General features: G+C 34.9%; 1 long non-coding RNA gene across 1 annotated transcript; it reads right to left on the reverse strand.

Moving 5' to 3' along the window:
• Positions 1–2134: 2134 nt before the first annotated feature.
• Positions 2135–3612, reverse strand: LOC139506059 (uncharacterized). The gene is made up of 3 exons (XR_011659904.1): positions 3273–3612; positions 2770–2892; positions 2135–2249 (listed from the first exon to the last, which is right to left on the reverse strand). It is a non-coding gene; the product is annotated as an uncharacterized lncRNA (long non-coding RNA).
• Positions 3613–8427: the final 4815 nt, after the last annotated feature.

Genomic DNA, 8427 nt, shown 5'->3' on the forward strand with positions numbered 1-8427 from the left:
GCTCTTCAGCATGTTCTATACTTAGTTAATACAAACAAGAGTACATTGCCGGCTCTTCAGCATGTTCTATACTTAGTTAATACAAACAAGTGTACATTGCCGGCTCTTCAGCATGTTCTATACTTAGTTAATACAAACAAGAGTACATTGCCGGCTCTTCAGCATGTTCTTTACTTAGTTAATACAAACTAGTGTACATTGCCGGCTCTTCAGCATGTTCTATACTTAGTTAATACAAACAAGAGTACATTGCTGGCTCTTCAGCATGTTTTATACTTAGTTAATACAAACAAGAGTACATTGCCGGCTCTTCAGCATGTTCTATACTTAGTTAATACAAACTAGTGTACATTGCCGGCTCTTCAGCATGTTCTATACTTAGTTTATACAAATAATAGTGCATTGCCGGCTCTTCAGCATGTTCTATACTTAGTTAATACAAACAAGAGTACATTGCCGGCTCTTCAGCATGTTCTATACTTAGTTAATACAAACAAGAGTACATTGCCGGCTCTTCAGCATGTTCTATACTTAGTTAATACAAACAAGAGTGCATTGCCGGCTCTTCAGCATGTTCTATACTTAGTTAATACAAACAAGTGTACATTGCCGGCTCTTCAGCATGTTCTATACTTAGTTAATACAAACAAGAGTACATTGCTGGCTCTTCAGCATGTTCTATACTTAGTTAATACAAACAAGAGTACATTGCCGGCTCTTCAGCATGTTCTATACTTAGTTAATACAAACAAGAGTACATTGCCGGCTCTTCAGCATGTTCTATACTTAGTTAATACAAACAAGAGTACATTGCCGGCTCTTCAGCATGTTCTTTACTTAGTTAATACAAACAAGTGTACATTGCCGGCTCTTCAGCATGTTCTATACTTAGTTAATACAAACAAGAGTACATTGCCGGCTCTTCAGCATGTTCTTTACTTAGTTAATACAAACAAGAGTACATTGCCGGCTCTTCAGCATGTTCTTTACTTAGTTAATACAAACAAGTGTACATTGCCGGCTCTTCAGCATGTTCTATACTTAGTTAATACAAACAAGTGTACATTGCCGGCTCATCATGAAACATGAAAACTTGATTAAACGCCTATTTCTACATATACAATATGTATTCAATGGCGTTGTACATAAATGACATATAAACTACAAAAATACTATACAAAAATACAATATGTATGTTCTATACCAAAAATTGAAAATATACACTGTGATACACAAGAAAAAAGTCAGAAAAGTTCAAAATAATTTTCGAAATACAATGTTTTCAACCGACATTTAAAAGTATCCAAAGATTCAGAGTTTTTTACATTTGTACCTAGTTCATTCCACAATTTTGGCCCAATAGTACTAAAGCTTCTATCTGAAAAAGTTTTCTTTTTGTTATATGGGACTGCATAACAACCAATAGATGACTCTGACGACCTTAATGAACGTTTCGACACTTGAGGATTTAACAAATTGATCAAATATGACGGTGCATTACCTACACGACAGTTGTACATATATGTTAAGATTTTGAATGTAATTCTGGCTTTGATCGGAAGCCAGTGTAAGTCAAACAATGCCTGCTTGGCACTATCATACTTAGAACGGTTTAACACAAGTTTGGCACACATATTCTGTACACGTTGCAATTTATATAAATCAGTTTGTGAAATTCCAAAAAGTATAACATTGCAATAATCTAAATGTGATATAACCAAAGATAAGACCAAAGTTTCAGTTGCTTCTTTCGATAGATAGGATCTTATGCACTTTATTTTGTAGTAGTTCATCATTGCTGTTTTACATTTTTTAGTAATATGGTCTTTGAAGTTTAGAGTCTCATCCAGAAAAGCTCCTAAGTACCGTATACATGTTTTTGATTTTATAACATCTCCACAAATGATTATGTCTTTTGTCTGACATTTAGAGAGTTGTCGTCGACTGCCAAAGAGAATAAACTCTGTTTTCGCATTGTTCATTTTTAGTTTGTTACTGTTCATCCAGGTGTTTATATGAACAGCGCAGTCCTGTAAGTCACGAATTGCATACATCTCATTCGTTAATGTTGGCACGAAACGTTTATTAGCAGTATGGTCGTCGGCATATCCGTACACAGTAATAGATGGTGTTCTGTAAAAGTCTAATTTTCTGCTTCATCAAATATAACTAAGTCATCTGAGTCATAGGGTTCTTTATTCATCAATTGTACATCACATGCATTCATCTTACAATTACATACACTAACCCTGGAATAACAAATAAACAATGGTAAAATAATATAATAACCGATACAATTCAATAGCTTTAAATACTATTCGATTACACTTTTATTATCATTTCAGTGCACATGTTCTTATATAGTTAAAACATCCTATATTTTAACCTTTGAACTTTTAACCGTTACTCAAAACGATCCGACTGAATACATACAAACATCATATATTCTATACAAACGGTATACGGTTTGAAAATATCAAAATGTAAATTTACAAACAATAAACAACAACTTCATGCAAATTATCATTACAGATAATTTGAGCTTCGTATATAATGTCTTTATAATATAATATAAATGAATAATCATTTATCATCAATACACATGTACATATTTAACTTCATGTGAATCTAGCTTGAATGTTCATAATCAGGGAAGATAATCCCAGTGTAATATTTCCAAAGTGACAATGAAATATCTGTCATAGTCAAATTATACAGGTAAACAATAAAATACAAATGCTATCGATTTACACAGTTAAGTAAACTCACCAATTTGTGGAACTGAGTTTGTACAATATTAAACATCAACAGCTACACTATTTAACTTCTATCCTAGTGTCCTTATACAGATCAATATATCATGGATCTATGGTCAATACATAATATCATTATCTGAAATCAATAATATAATTATAAGTACAAGATTCTATTAAACAAATAAATCTTTACAAAAAGGTACTTTCAATTATAAACAAACATAATATCATCTGACTTGTTTACATTTAAATGTCTACGTCATTATTGACAATACCATACCATAAAATAGGTCAAGGTCACTGTTAAAATAAATCCAACTCACCCGTACAGCGAATACACAAAAGCTCTCAAAACAAGCAAATCACATAATCATCTCTCAAACTAAAATCTCACACTCACTTGGACATTGGGGAAACTTACTTTTACCTTGCATGTTAATGAAATATCATAATCAGGATTCATACTTCATCCATCTGTCAGAACAAAGGCTCTCAATGTAAATAAATGTAACTTACCAAATTATGCTATATTTGTGGTTCCTGACTGAATATAAATGTATCCAATATCACTGAATGATTCAATCCTTCTATGAAAAGTAACTACAAAGTCTGGATACTAAATAATTAAACTATTTAAACTTTTGTAAACAAAGACCAAAATTGACCAGCCATTTAATTTGAATTCCCTCTATATAATATATCACAAGACCACCAATGACCAATAAAATAAGACCTAATCACAAGTAGATTGCAAACGAATCACCTACTTCAATAAATCATCTGCAAGAGATATTTAGAATTAGTACATATAATATAATCAATGCATCCAGGGTGAATGGCAGAAAATCCACTCTACCACATAATGTCGAATAGAGTTCCGGCGTAGACTAAATAAAGTCAGGGACCTAAGCAACTTCCCTGTGGTACGCTACATTCAAGTTGTCGCTCTGATGATGTTGTAGAGCTGACATTTACACGACAGCTTCGAGGTCTCAAATAGGAATCGATCCATTTAAGTGCGGTACCAGCCTTTTTCAGCAGAGGCCTGACTACCGCTTGCTTCCATCTTAATGGGAAGACGCCTTGACTAAGAGACAAGTTAACTAACTTTCTGATAACAGGCAACAATTCACTAAGGAACGATTTAAGTACTTTCGTAGGCAAAATGTCAAGTTCGCATGATTTACATTGCAATTTATTTATGATGGTCTTAACTTCGTCTTCTGAAAGATTTTTAAATGATGTAAATAACGGAACGTCTTTGAACAATGGTTTGTAATCGTCAAAGTCTCTCAGAGAATCACGAATTGTTTTATTTTGTTCATGAAGAAGTCCGCAAATTTATCGGGAAGTTCGTTTTCGTTTTCAACGGCTGGCATCGGATTTTCCGCCTTACTACCTGTTAAGTCTTTTACGAATTTATATAGCTTTTTAGAATCACCTTTAAAAGAAAGTACTTTTTGACTAAGAATGGAATGTTTCTCATTTCTAAGTTCATGGTGGTATTTGTTCATGGATGATTTATAAATTTCGTAATCACACGGTTTTCGGTGTTTACGCCAGAGTCTTTCCGATTTCCGCATGAGTCGTTTCAAAGACATGATCGTTTCGTTAAACCAGGGCTTGGGTGCTCTACATATTTGAGTCTTTTCCTGCATTGGTGCATGAGTATTAAGTAAAGATTCGATAGTGTTCTCAAATTCGCCAACAAAGGTTTCAACGTTATCGGAATCTAATGACAATTTTTGGAGATCTTCTGAGAAATTTTGTTTGTTCATATTTTTGAAGTTTCGAAATGAAATGGATTTACTGACAATGTTCTCTTTTTGTACCCTCGTTGTCACTTTTACGGCGCAGTGGTCAGACAAAAACGGACCTGCTTCACACGAAACGAGATCGACTCCATTCGTGAATTCCGTGATGACCAAGTCTAGACTACGGCCGTGAATATGCGTTGGAAAGTCTACATGTTGTATTAATCCGAGTGCATCGAGAGAGTTATTGAATTCCGAAATAGCATTACTGTTTTCCTCGATGTGCAAGTTAAAATCACCCATGATTATGAGATTTGAATACTTAGGGACTATATCTTCTAGAAACAGAAAGAATTCGTTCACAAATTGATTTGGTGTCGCTAAGGATGGTGGTCTGTAAATACCAATGCAATTTATTGTTATAGATTTAAATACTAGTTGCCATATTCCATACTCCAAACACGATTTTGTGCCGGAAAACAGTTTACGCATTTTAATACTGCTTCGACATGATAGGGCAACGCCGCCACCGATTCTATTTTGCCTGTTTGAAACGCTTATTTTGTACCCATTTTGATTAAGATCTGATGTTTCGAATTGATATTGCTTTTCATCGGAATACCAGGTTTCTGTTAAAATGGCAAAGTCAACATTTTGTTCACGTAGCATTTGCCCGACGAGGACGTCTTTTTTGACTAGCGATCGGCAATTGACAGTCAAGCAGATGACATTTTCTGCGAAATTGCTTAGTGTATTGCATCGTTTGGGATATATCAAGTTAGACGGATTAACACCAATTTACTTTCTAGATATTCCATGAGTTTTATTTTTCTTTTTGCCTGAGCGTGATCTTCTATAATTTAACATTTCCAAACCTTTTAATCTTTCTAATACGTCACGGTCTGGTTTAATCAACCGTCTAGGGACTGAGCGATAGTTCATCAGTTCACTTGTACTGTATGATCGTCGTACTGTACCTTGCGGGTTATCCATGATTACACGTACTGAGTAGGTATTCACTAGGTTGATACACAATCCTTTGTTAAAGTTTGATAGTCTAATGCAAACTATTGCAAATAAAATTCCAAAAATTAAGTTCGTGATCATGATTGATGCATAATTTTGAATATTCACAACAAAAGTCAAATATATCCAAGCACTATGGATCACTTAATTTTCAATTTTATCGAGAGAGAACAATTAAGCAGCCGAACACTTGGCGCACCATATTTACATCAGCATGTTCTTTACTTAGTTAATACAAACAAGAGTACATTGCCGGCTCTTCAGCATGTTCTATACTTAGTTAATACAAACAAGTGTACATTGCCGGCTTTTCAGCATTTTCTATACTTAGTTAATACAAACAAGAGTACATTGCCGGCTCTTCAGCATGTTTTTTACTTAGTTAATACAAACAAGAGTACATTGCCGGCTCTTCAGCATGTTCTATACTTAGTTAATACAAACAAGAGTGCATTGCCGGCTCTTCAGCATGTTCTATACTTAGTTAATACAAACAAGCATACATTGCCGGCTCTTCAGCATGTTCTATACTTAGTTAATACAAACAAGAGTACATTGCCGGCTCTTCAGCATGTTCTATACTTAGTTAATACAAACACGAGTACATTGCTGGCTCTTCAGCATGTTCTATACTTAGTTAATACAAATAAGAGTACATTGCCGGCTCTTCAGCATGTTCTTTACTTAGTTAAAACAAACAAGAGTACATTGCCGGCTCTTCAGTTTATACTTAGTTAATACAAATAAGAGTACATTACCGGCTCTTCAGCATGTTCTATACTTTGTTAATACAAACAAGAGTACATTGCCGGCTGTTCAGCATGTTCTATACTTAGTTAATACAAACCTGTGTACATTGCCGGCTCTTCAGCATGTTCTATACTTAGTTAATACAAACAAGTGTACATTGACGGCTCTTCAGCATGTTCTATACTTAGTTAATACAAACAAGAGTACATTGCCGGCTCTTCAGCATGTTCTATACTTAGTTAATACAAACAAGTGTACATTGCCGGCTCTTCAGCATGTTCTATACTTAGTTAATACAAACAAGTGTACATTGCCGGCTCTTCAGCATGTTCTATACTTAGTTAATACAAACAAGAGTACATTGCCGGCTCTTCAGCATGTTCTATACTTAGTTAATACAAACAAGTGTACATTGCCGGCTCTTCAGCATGTTCTATACTTAGTTAATACAAACAAGAGTGCATTGCCGGCTGTTCAGCATGTTCTATACTTAGTTAATACAAACAAGAGTACATTGCCGGCTGTTCAGCATGTTCTATACTTAGTTAATACAAACAAGAGTATATTGCCGGCTCTTCAGCATGTTCTTTACTTAGTTAATACAAACAAGTGTACATTGCTGGCTCTTCAGCATGTTCTATACTTAGTTAATACAAATAAGAGTACATTGCCGGCTCTTCAGCATGTTCTATACTTAGTTAATACAAACAAGAGTACATTGCCGGCTCTTCAGCATGTTCTATACTTAGTTAATACAAACAAGAGTACATTGCCGGCTCTTCAGCATGTTCTATACTTAGTTAATACAAACAAGAGTACATTGCCGGCTTTTCAGCATGTTCTATACTTAGTTAATACAAACAAGTGTACATTGCCGGCTCTTCAGCATGTTCTTTACTTAGTTAAAACAAACAAGAGTACATTGCCGGCTCTTCAGTTTATACTTAGTTAATACAAATAAGAGTACATTACCGGCTCTTCAGCATGTTCTATACTTTGTTAATACAAACAAGAGTACATTGCCGGCTCTTCAGCATGTTCTATACTTAGTTAATACAAACAAGTGTACATTGCCGGCTCTTCAGCATGTTCTATACTTAGTTAATACAAACAAGTGTACATTGACGGCTCTTCAGCATGTTCTATACTTAGTTAATACAAACAAGAGTACATTGCCGGCTCTTCAGCATGTTCTATACGTAGTTAATACAAACAAGTGTACATTGCCGGCTCTTCAGCATGTTCTATACTTAGTTAATACAAACAAGTGTACATTGCCGGCTCTTCAGCATGTTCTATACTTAGTTAATACAAACAAGAGTACATTGCCGGCTCTTCAGCATGTTCTATACTTAGTTAATACAAACAAGTGTACATTGCCGGCTCTTCAGCATGTTCTATACTTAGTTAATACAAACAAGAGTGCATTGCCGGCTGTTCAGCATGTTCTATACTTAGTTAATACAAACAAGAGTACATTGCCGGCTCTTCAGCATGTTCTTTACTTAGTTAATACAAACAAGAGTATATTGCCGGCTCTTCAGCATGTTCTTTACTTAGTTAATACAAACAAGTGTACATTGCCGGCTCTTCAGCATGTTCTTTACTTAGTTAATACAAACAAGAGTACATTGCCGGCTCTTCAGCATGTTCTATACTTAGTTAATACAAAGAAGAGTACATTACCGGCTCGTCAGCATGTTCTATACTTAGTTAATACAAACAAGTGTACATTGCCGGCTCTTCAGCATGTTCTATACTTAGTTAATACAAACAAGTGTACATTGCCGGCTCATCAGCATGTTCTATACTTAGTTAATACAAACAAGAGTACATTGCCGGCTCTTCAGCATGTTCTTTACTTAGTTAATACAAACAAGAGTACATTGCCGGCTCTTCAGCATGTTATTTACTTAGTTAATACAAACAAGTGTACATTGCCGGCTCTTCAGCATGTTCTATACTTAGTTAATACAAACAAGAGTACATTGCCGGCTCTTCAGCATGTTCTTTACTTAGTTAATACAAACAAGAGTACATTGCCGGCTCTTCAGCATGTTCTTTACTTAGTTAATACAAACAAGAGTACATTGCCGGCTCTTCAGCATGTTCTATACTTAGTTAATACAAACAAGTGTACA

Source organism: Mytilus edulis, chromosome 1 (assembly GCF_963676685.1).
Source record: "Mytilus edulis chromosome 1, xbMytEdul2.2, whole genome shotgun sequence".
Lineage (NCBI taxonomy): Eukaryota > Metazoa > Mollusca > Bivalvia > Mytilida > Mytilidae > Mytilus > Mytilus edulis.